This window comes from Pongo abelii, chromosome 10, assembly GCF_028885655.2.
Source record: "Pongo abelii isolate AG06213 chromosome 10, NHGRI_mPonAbe1-v2.0_pri, whole genome shotgun sequence".
Taxonomy (NCBI): Eukaryota; Metazoa; Chordata; class Mammalia; order Primates; family Hominidae; genus Pongo; species Pongo abelii.
The window spans coordinates 55,007,605-55,017,379 of record NC_071995.2 but is presented as its reverse complement, the minus strand read 5'-3'; the positions used below and the strand labels follow the sequence as shown (position 1 = coordinate 55,017,379).

General features: G+C 48.1%; 1 long non-coding RNA gene across 1 annotated transcript; it reads left to right on the top strand.

Moving 5' to 3' along the window:
- Positions 1-137: 137 nt before the first annotated feature.
- On the top strand, positions 138-7,411 carry LOC134759506 (uncharacterized). Its single transcript, XR_010135777.1, has 3 exons — positions 138-1,086; positions 2,101-2,346; positions 4,155-7,411. It is a non-coding gene; the product is annotated as an uncharacterized LOC134759506 (long non-coding RNA).
- The last annotated feature ends 2,364 nt before the right edge of the window (positions 7,412-9,775 follow it).

Below are 9,775 nucleotides of genomic sequence, written 5' to 3'. Positions count from 1 at the left end.
GAGACTGGGGGGAGGGGGTGTGGAGCAGGAGGCGGGGGCGGAGATTCAGTGCCGGGGCGCCGAATTGGGGACCGAGGTGACCGAGGCCCGGCTGGGGAGGGCGGGCTTGGGGACCCAGCGGGCGGGGCGAGGTCGCTCTGTGCCGCCCACGCCGGATGCACAGCCGGCCCTCTTGGCGCCCACGTACCCACGTGAGCGCCCCGCCGGCGACATTCCTTTTCTCCCCCACCCCTCCGAGCTGAGAGAGGAGTTTCACAACCACGAACAAGTACACAAAGACACAGAAGCGCACGGACGTGCACACGCGCCTAAACAACTACGGGGACGCCCGTTGCCCACACTCAGGCCTTGTGGTACTGGACGTGTGAATGTTAGGAGTGAGCCGGGAAAAGTTAGCGAAGGCTGGGCTGTGCGGCTTCTCCTGTGTGTGCATCTGACTCCCATATAGTGTGCACTTAAGGCGGGCCTGAGAGCGTGGGGCTCTGCAGGGATCTCCTAGATATCCCCGCGCCCCTCCTCAGCCCCCAATGGAATAATCTGAGGGGGTCGCTCTCAGAAACCCAGGCCTCCATGCTAGCCTGGAAAGTTTGGGAAACAGGAATGGGAGGGTTATGCTGCACGCCACCACTTAGGTGCGCGTGTTGATTAAACGCGTCGGCTTTTGTCAGCGCGTAGGTCAGGCAGGGATTCCTCCACTTGTCCTCTGTTTGCTGAGGATGAGGCCCTGCTTGGGAATTTTGTGTGGCAAGGCTGTGACAAAGACGATACCCGTCCTGGGGCCATCTATTAGGGACCTCGCCCGAGAGTCTAGTGGAAGATGAGTAAGAGGTCGGGAGCCTACGACGTGACTTCCTGCGGCGGAGCTGGAAGGAGGAGCGCCTTGAAGGAGCTTAGCCCCCCCTCTGCAACCCACCACCGTCTCCCCCTTTGGTTTCTCCTAGCCCCATCTGGTTCGCATTGCACTCCCGCCCACGGCTGGGAGGGCTGTTGGGGGAGGCGGGGGCTTTAAGGGCCTGGCCCAAAGGCTCTAAGCCCCAGGGAAAGTGGAGGGGGGGGGACAGAGGGAAGCGAGCGGACTGGCCACAGGTGAGGTTTCCCCTAGTCCGAAACCTCAGCCCCGCCCCGCCTCTCTGTCCGCACTTCTGAGGGGCTGGGGCATGGCGGGGCGTGGAGGCGTGGACCGGGGCTGGTTTTACAATCTGGCCTAGCGAGGAGACCTTTCCACCTTGTGGGGTCCGGGGAGAAGGAGCGCGTTGTTGGTGGGAGGATTTCAGTTGCTCAGGTCCTCTTCTCCAACCTATTAAGCGCCAAACACAGTGGGGGTGGTGGGAACGAGCAGAGTCCCGTCTCCCAGTCCGCCGCCCCGCAGCTGGAGGGTGCGGCTAGACGGGCTCCCCTGGGGACGCTCCCGACCCCGTACGGGGTGTGGGCGACCCCTCCCCCCTCCCCACCTCAGGTTATTTTGGATCCCGGGCTGCCAGCCGCTGGCCCCGGGTTTCCACGTGCCCCCTCCCTCCCCCAGCCCACGCTCCCCGTGACGCACATCCTCCGCCCACGCAGCCTCTGCTCGAGGCGCCCCCCTCCCTCCCACCCCGGCCCCCTTGGGGCGGCGCTGAGCCTTAGGATCTGGAGGGAGACGCCCGCCCAAGGAGGAGGCAGAGTAGGGCGTGAGCAAGTGAGCGGCAACCTACTGGGCGCGGGGCGCCCGGGTCCCGGTCCTGGTCCGGGAAAGAGGGGGAGGGAGGAGCCGATTTTGAGCTCTCCGCTCCCGGGTCCTGGGAGGGAGTATGCTCGGCCAGAGAGGGACGAGGGAAGAGAAATTCCGCAGAAGGGGCCTGCCCACTCCGCTAGGGGAGCCAGCGGGGGTCCGGGTGCGAACCCGTGTGAGAGTGAAACTACCGGATGTTTGTGTCTTTGTGCCCTTGTTTCTCAAGACTGTCGTGAGATTCGGATGAGAGAATGTACAGGAAAACTCTTTAAATTGTAGAATGCTAAGCATATTTAAGACGCTACTGCCAGTTTGTGTCTCTGTACCCGAGATTATGTATTTATATGTTTCTTTATATCCACTTGTATATCTGTGTCCCTCTCTCTCTCTAGGTTTGTATATGAACCCCTATTTAAAAAATCATTGACTTGTCAGGGCCCGCCAGAGGCCCAGAGCGCCCCCGCAGCCCGCAGCCAGAGCTGCCGAGATGTCTGTTCTTCCCGCCCACTCCTGCCACCCCCAACTCCCCTCCTACTCCCTTCCGTTGAGAACAAGGAATTTCCAGCCTGTAGCAAAAGGAAAGAGGCAAAGACAAAGACGGAGACCATGGGAAACTGTAGAAAAACATAAAGAGACAGGTGTGTGTGTGTGTGTGGTGGGGGGAGTGGTGACAAAAAGGGAGTGGGGACAAATACAAAAATTTTCATTTGTTTCCTGCATGGGCCCTGTTCTCCCCTGTGTCTCCTTGGCTCAACTCAAAGAAGGACCACTTCTTTGCCTGACTCACCTGCTCCCCCCATCCCCAGTGCTCTCAAAGACAGAGCAGAGCAACTGATCTCGTGATAAAAAGGATTAATATTCCCTTTATCTGTATTGGTCTCCTCCGTGAAGGGAAACAGTATCCTCAGTCCTAGTTTTCCAAGAAAAGGGGAAACGATTGCGAGGAAAGGGAGGAAAGTGGGCGGAAGAGGAGTGCAGAGACTGTCGTCCCTACGCGCACGTGTAGATTTTCATCTAGCAGATTGCTCTGCTCACTCCTCCCCCAACGTCTCCTGGGCCAGATCCGACTCACTCAGCAAGGTTTGGCTCACCCTCTCCTTTCTGGACCCCTTCCACTCCTCCAGGCAGAATTAATTCCCCCCACCCCTCGGTGGCCTCCTCATTGCTCTTTGTACACATTTCCAATTATAGTTGCTTGTTTCAGCCGAAACCCAGGACCTCTCCAGGATAGGCCCGTTATCTGGTGGACCCTCTGAAATGAATGAATTGATCCTATTCACGGGCCTGTGCAACTTTGAAAGGGCAGGTGACACAGATTTTACTCCCAAAGGGGCTGAGCCTGGGCAAAACTGTTAAGTGGAGACATTTGTTTTCCATATCTCTTTCCCTTGTAAAGTTTCCAGTGAGTCTCACAAGTCTGGCTCCTTGGTCTTCTAAAATGTCCACCATTCTGGTAAATTAATTCACACTCAGATGCTAAAGGTAGTAAGCTGAAGTCCTGGCTGGTAATAGAAAAATATAAAGTAATGATCCCTTTTTTCTCTTTCAGTAACGTGCCAGAATTTATCATCTAAGGAATGTTGTCGTTCAAGTTAGTTATTTTACAAGAAATGTTTCACTCCTGAAAGACAGATAATCCTAACCACTGCCTTTAAGGAACTCACAGACTAATAGGGGAAATAGACCTATAAACAAATAATTACAACATAGTGCAATAATAGGGGTACAACAATGACAGAAGTATAAGAGGGTGAGTGATCTGTTCTGCTTGGAGTTGTGAGGGGCCTTGGTTTAGACAGGCATCCAAAGGAGGTGGTGATGCAGTCAGTATGAGATTTCCAGGAGTGGCCAGGGCGGTGGCTCACACCTGTAATCATAGCACTTTAGGAGGCTGAGGTGGGAGGAACATTTGAGCCCAGAAGTTGAAGGCTGCAGTGAGCCTTGATGGCGCCACTGCATCCCTGCACCACAGAGCAAAAAGTGAGTCTCAAAAAAAAAAAAAAAAAAAATTTGTAGGAGGAAGGGAAGTCAAGTCAGAGAGGCCAGAAAGTGCATTTCCATGGAGGTGGAGGTATGAAACAGAGTAATATGTTTCAGAAACTATAAAGGGTTGTTCATTATTGCTGGGTGGTAGGTGGAGGTGGTTAGAAATGAGCCTAGGCAGGTGTACAGATACATTACATTAAAAATATTTTGGACCAGTGCTTTTCAAAGTACGGTTAAGGACCAATTTTTAAAACATTTCCAATCTATTATTGTCCACTACTTTTATAGAATGCACTAAAAGTGAATTATTCAGAAAACAAAATAAACTACCATTTTGTTAGATTCAATAAATATAAAATTTCTCTGTCAAATTCCTATAAAACTTTCTAAATGCTTACACTTAATTTCTGAAATTGTTTCATTACAGATTTGTGACAAACATTGAATAACATTATTATAGTTATTTGTGTCTTTGCATCTGAGTTTTAGATCATACTAAGGATGTTGGACTTCATCCTGTGGTGTTACTGGAACCATAAAGACTCTGGAAACAAAGATTCATGGCATGGTCAGATCTGCACTTAGGAGCAGAGTGGAGGAAGGATTTATGGCTGCAAAAACAGTAGGAAGATCAGCTTGAAAAAAACTGAAGGACCCTCTCAGTTGAAAGATGGCAAGGCACTGGCACGGGGGGAAAGAACAGATTCAAAAGATAGAAAATAAGATCGACAGGACTTGATTGATTGGCTGAGGGGTTGAGAGGAGAGAATGAGGGTTTAGGGTGACTCTCAGGCTCCTAGCTTGGGTGACTGAGTATGTGGAATGGAGTGTTCCTTCTCAAAACTCTGGAATCGCCTTCATCAAATATTCGTGGCCTGCAAATCCTTTATCCACAATTCCTAAATTTAAAAAAATTATGAAAACCAAAAGCTTGACCGGGTACTGTGGCTTATGCCCTTAATCTCAGCACTTTGGGAGGCTGAGGTGGGTAGATCACCTGAGGTCAGGAGTTCAAGACGAGCCGGCCAACATAGCAAAACCCCGTCTCTACTAAAAATATAAAAATTACCTGGGCGTGGTGGCGCATGCCTGTAATCCCAGCTACTTGGGAGGTGGAGGCACGAGAATCGCTTGAACCTGGGAAGCAGAAGTTGCAGCGAGCCGAGATCGCGCCATTGCACGCCAGCCTGGGTGACAGAGTGAGACTCGGTCTCAAAACAAAACAAAACAAAACAAAACAAAAATTAACTGGGCGTGGTGGCGGGCGCCTGTAATCCCAGCTACTTGGGAGGTGGAGGCACGAGAATCGCTTGAACCTGGGAAGCAGAAGTTGCAGCGAGCCGAGATCACGCCATTGCACTCTGGCTTGGGCGATAAAAGCAAAACTCCGTCTCAAAAACAAAAACAAAATCTTTTTCATAACATATTTGACAATAAAACCTAATCTGAACTGAATTTATTTTGTGGCAGAACCTGACCTAAACTTACATAAGGTTATTTATAGTTCTCACTTTTCCATCTTTCACTTACCACAGTATGAAGTCATATATGTCATTCCAGAAATATTAATTTGTTTGATTACTGGGTGCTGTCCCGATGCATTGGGATTGTTGCTTTATATTTTGTATATGCACCATACTATCTTTCAAAAATCCAAAAAATTTTGAAACACATTTACCATCCAGATTTCCCACCCCATTTACTCATCAGTGTTGGCCTGAGTTCTTTTGGCTATTTGCATAAATCCAATCCACCTGCAGATAATGAATATTCATTGCATTGTGTGTTATAGACTCTGAAGGAGATTCTTGTTTTGAGCAGTGTCCTCATTAAAACAAGGCTAAAAGCTTCTCGAATGACTGTCTTGAAATGACAGCACTCATTTGGATGATAAGTTGTAATGTGTTTATGGACAGCCAGTCTCATTACTATACACTTCATTTATATATTTTAATAGTCAGTGGTCAGTGATCTTCTGAAATTAGTTCCCCTGGATTTGCTTTAGTGAAAACCAAAGAGCAAGCTCTGAATGGTGAGAATGGGGCCTGGTAAAGAAAATGAAGTATGTGTTTATATATGTGTATATATACCTACACATAAAAAAATACATATACATATCTATACATACATATTAGTAGACTTTATTTTATTTTATTTATTTATTTTGAGACAGGGTCTCACTCTGTCACCCAGGCTGCACAGTGATGCACTCACAGCTCATTGCAGTCTTGACTTCCCAGGCTCAGGTGATTCTCCCACGTCAACCTCCCAAGTAACTGGGACCACAGGTGCATGCCACCACACCCAGCTAATTTTTTTTTTTTTTTCGTATTCTTTGTAGAGACGGGGTTTCACTATGTTGCCCAGGCTGGTCTCAAACTCCTAGGCTCAAGTGATCCACCTGCCTCGGCCTCCCAAGACATTGGGATTACAGGCATGAGCCACTGCGCCTGCCCAATTTATTCATTTTTTTAGCAACAAGGTCTTACTCTGTCACCCAGGGTGGAGTGCAGAGGCATAATCATGGCTCACTGCAGGCTGAACCTCCCAGACTCAAGTGATCGTCCCATCTCAGCCTCCTGAGCAGCTGGGACTACAGGCACGTGCCAACACACTTGGCTAATTTTTGTATTTTTGTAAAGACAGAGTCCTACTATGTTGCCCAGGCTGGTCTTGAACTCCTGGCCTCAAGCTGTTCTCAGCCCTGGTCTCCTAAAGTGCTGGGATCACAGGTGTGAACCACTGAGGCTAGCCAACTTTATTTTTAGAAACATTACATGTACAGAAAAATTGAAAAGATAATATGGTGAATTCCTATGTACCCTACATTCAATTTCCCCAATTATTATCTGACATTAGTATGGTACACTTGGCACCATTAATGAAACAGTATTGAAACATTATTATTAACTAAAGTCTACAGTTTATTCAGATTTCCTTTGGTTTTTGTTGTTATTGTTGTTGTTTTTTAGACTGAGTCTTACTCTGTCACCAGGCTGGAGTGCAGTGGCACTGATCTTGGCTCACTGCTGCAACCTCTGCCTCCCAGGTTCAAGTGATTCTCCTGCCTCAGCCTCCCGAGTAGCTGGGTTTACAGGTGCCCGCCACTACGCCCAGCTAATTTTTTGTATTTTTAGTAGAGACAGGGTTTCACCATGGTGGCCAGGCTGGTCTTGAACTCCTGATCTCGTGATTTGCCCACCTTGGCCTCCCAAAGTGCTGAGATTACAGGCGTGAGCCACCATGCTTGGCCTCCGTGTTTTTTTGTTTGTTTTTGAGATGGAGTCTTGCTCTGTCGCCCAGGCTGGAGTGCAGTGGAGCAATCTCAGCTCACTGCAAGTTCCGCCTCCCGGGTTCACACCACTCTCCTGCCTCAGCCTCCTGAGTAGCTGGGACTACAGGCGCCTGCCACCACGCCCGGCTAATTTTTTTTATTTTTAGTAGAGATGGGGTTTCACCGTGTTAGCCAGGATGGTCTCCATCTCCTGACCTCATGATCCGCCTGCCTCAGCCTCCCAAAGTGTTGGGATTACAGGCATGAGCCACCGTGCCTGGCCTCGTTTTTTTAAACTGATGTGTTTTTCTGTTCCAGGATCCCATCCAGACCACCACATTATGTTTAGTTCTCAAAAACTTAATGGGCTGGGCATGGTGGCTCATGCCTGTAATCCCAGCACTTTGGGAGGCCAAGGCCGGCAAATCACCTGAGGTCGGGAGTTCAAGACCAGCTTGACCAACATGGAGAAACCCCGTCTCTACTAAAAATACAAAATTAGCTGGGCGGGGTGGCACATGCCTGTAATGCCAGCTACTTGGGAGGCTGAGGCAGGAGAATCGCTTGAACCTGGGAGGGGGAGGCTGTGGTGAGCCAAGTTTGCGCCATTGCACTCCAGCCTGGGCAACAAGAGTGAAACTCTGTCTCAAAAAACAAAAACAAAAAAAACCATAATGATGTTTTGATGACTTTGACAGCTTTGAGGAGTACTGGTCAGGTATTTTGTAGGATGCCTCTATTGGAATTTGTCTAATGTTTTTCTCATGATTGGAGTGGTGTTACGGGTTTTGGGAAGGAAAACCACAGAGTTAAAATGCCATTTTCATTTCATGTTATCAAGGGTACATAGTATCAACATGATTGATGCTGACTTCCCTAGGTCAGCTGAGGGAGTGTGTGTGTGAAATACAGGATGACCATATCAGCACTGTTGGCCTAGACTTTTCCTTCTGAGAATGAAATTTCTTTTCTTGCCCATAGCTCAGCCCCATTTTGACTTTTTTTTTTTTTTTTTTTTTTTGAGACAGAGAGGCTCGCTCTGTCGCCCAGGCTGGAGTGAAGTGGTGTGATCTCGGCTCACTGCAACCTCTGCCTCCTGGGCTCAAGCAATTCTTCTGTCTCAGACTCCTAAGTAGCTGGGATTACAGGAACCCGCCACCATGCTGGGCTAATTTTTGTATTTTTATTACAGATAGGGTTTCGCTATGTTGGCCAGGCTGGACTCGAACTTCTGGCCTCAAGTGATCCTCCCACCTCAACCTCCCAAAAGTGCTGGGATTACAGGCATGAGCCACCACGCCCAGCCCATTTTGACTTTTTTTTTTCTTTTTTGAGACAGAGTCTTGCTCTGTCACCCAGGCTGGAGTGCAATGGGGTGATCTTGGCTCACTGCAACCTCTGCCTCCTGGGTTCAAGGGATTCTCCTGCCTCAGCCTCCCGAGTAGCTGGGGTTACAGCCACCTACCACCATGCCTGGCTAATTTTTGTATTTTTAGTAGAGACGGGGTTTTGCCATGTTGGCCAGGCTGATCTCAAACTCCTGACCTCAGGTGATCCACCCGCCTCGGCCTCCCAAAGTGTTAGGATTACAGACCTGAGCCACCGTGCCCAGCCCATTTTGACTTTAAAAAAAATTCCTTGTTTTAGACCAGGTGCAGTGGCTTACGCCTGTAATTTCAGTAATTTGGGAGGCCAAGGTGGAATAATCACTTGAGGCCAGGAATTTGAGGTCAGCCTGGGCAACATAGCAAGATATTGTCTCTACAAAAATAATTTTAAAAAATTAAGCCAGACATAGTGGCTCATGCCTGTAGTTCCAGCTACTTGGGAGATTGAAGTGGGAGGATCGTTTGATCCTGGGAGTTCGAGGCTGCAGTGAGCTGTGGTTACACCACTGCACTCCAGGAGGGTTACAGAAGGAGACCTTGTCTCAATAACAACAACAACAACAACAACAATGAAACAAACAAATAGCCGGGCATGGTGGTGCATCCCTGTAGCCCAACCTGTCTAGGAGGCTGAGGTGGGAAGATGGTTTAAGTCCAGGAATTCAAGGTTACACTGAGCTGTGATGGTGCTGTCGCACTCCAGCTTGGGTGTCAGAGAATGACCCTGTCTGTAAAAACATTAAAAAAAAAATTCTTGTTTTGAAAGCTTGAACCTTCCCCAGGAGATACCCCCTTCGTTGAATTCCTCAATTCATTTGGCTCTATCATCTGTAGTTTTCCTACCCATTACCATCAGATCCTCTTAAAAAAAAAAAAGTTTCAATTTCTACTAACAGTTTCTGAACACCTGGATGTCTGCTGGGCCCTGTGTTAAATCATTGAATGGGAAGCAGCTAATCCATATAAATAACTCCGGCTTTGGAGTCAGTAGGATTTAGGTTGGGATCACAGACCAGATGAACTATGAAATCTTGGGCAGGTTCCTGTGGCTGTCTTGGCTTTGGCTTCTTAAATGGAGAGAATTATATTTGTCTCACAAGATGATAAGAGGAATAAATGAATCTTTCTTAATCCTAACATTAATTTTACTTCCAAAAATAAAAATCCTATGAATACATTTTTAAAAGCTGATGTTTATGCTTATAAAATATTGACAACACACTTTTTTGTGACTTCTATTTTAAATCCTTTAGGACTTTGGAGAACCACTTTTGTCAGTCGACTTTAAAAATTGTCCTATCAGGCCCCTACTCATAAAGCGATCTCAATTGTAGGCGTCTCATAACAGAAACGTCGTGATAAAAAGTAACCGAAACAAAACGGAAGGAACTTCCCGACAGCTTCTATGGAAATACGGAG